At 47.1% G+C, this 928-nt stretch overlaps 1 long non-coding RNA gene across 1 annotated transcript; it reads left to right on the forward strand.

The window, feature by feature from the left end:
• Window positions 1-207: 207 nt before the first annotated feature.
• On the forward strand, window positions 208-727 carry LOC135812137 (uncharacterized). Its single transcript, XR_010552760.1, has 2 exons — window positions 208-311; window positions 411-727. It is a non-coding gene; the product is annotated as an uncharacterized LOC135812137 (long non-coding RNA).
• Window positions 728-928: the final 201 nt, after the last annotated feature.

Consider the following 928-nt stretch of genomic DNA (forward strand, 5'->3'; position numbering starts at 1 on the left):
ATATCGCCACAATGCATAGTGCTTTTAGGCTGGAACTGCCCCTGTTTCATGTTCCAAACAGGTAAATGACACTGTACTGCGACCAAGCAGTAGCTAGCTAGCTGCGCAAAGGGAGAAAATAATGTTCCCTACGCTGACTCATGTCAGCAATATCGATAGGATTTCAAGCCAGTGAATGATTAAACATGATTGGAATTTGGGGCCAAGACATTCTCAGTCGTTATTTTCCTGAGAGCGACGAAGAGAATCGCTAGTCCGTGCTTGTATTCCAAAGAACGATCCTTCTTCTAGACACATTTTCGATATCCAGGGTGAGTAAGTAGCCTTCAGCTTCATTGTACTAGGCAATTATTTATACCAGCAACTAATACATGTGCTGTCAATCCTTCTGTTGTGAATATGTTTTGCAGATGGCTTCCAACACACCCTCCACAAGCAAAAAACATGAAAGTTTCACCACCCGTTCATTGCGTGGCAGACCCGTTGCGGAAGTCCCTGGCATTGGGGGTCCACTCGGCGGCTAACTCACCGCGCAGGGCTTCGCCACGGCCGAAACGGTATACGGGCAGTTTCTGGTTCTCGGGCAGGACGAAGTGAAATTTCGCGCCTGGTTGAATGACAAGTGTAATGCAAATAAAAAGTAGGCCGGGGACTGTTTCAACGCTCTTAAAGGGGAAGTTAAGGCAAAAATTAAAATTTCACCAGTTGTAGTCTTCGGGGTGCTGAGTCGAATGGTCGTGGTCCGAGGAAGCTGAGACGCTCCCTTCCTACTTGAATCCCAATCGAACTCGCGTACTTCCACCGAAACTGGGTGACTGCGCCCTACTAGATGGGGATTTGTATGCAAAATGTCACTAAAAGCGCCATTTCGTTCTTATAAAAGCATGGATGACCGCGATTGGCCCATATGTTGTAGTCTTTTGGACGC

The sequence above is a fragment of the Sycon ciliatum genome, chromosome 3 (assembly GCF_964019385.1).
Source record: "Sycon ciliatum chromosome 3, ocSycCili1.1, whole genome shotgun sequence".
NCBI lineage: Eukaryota > Metazoa > Porifera > Calcarea > Leucosolenida > Sycettidae > Sycon > Sycon ciliatum.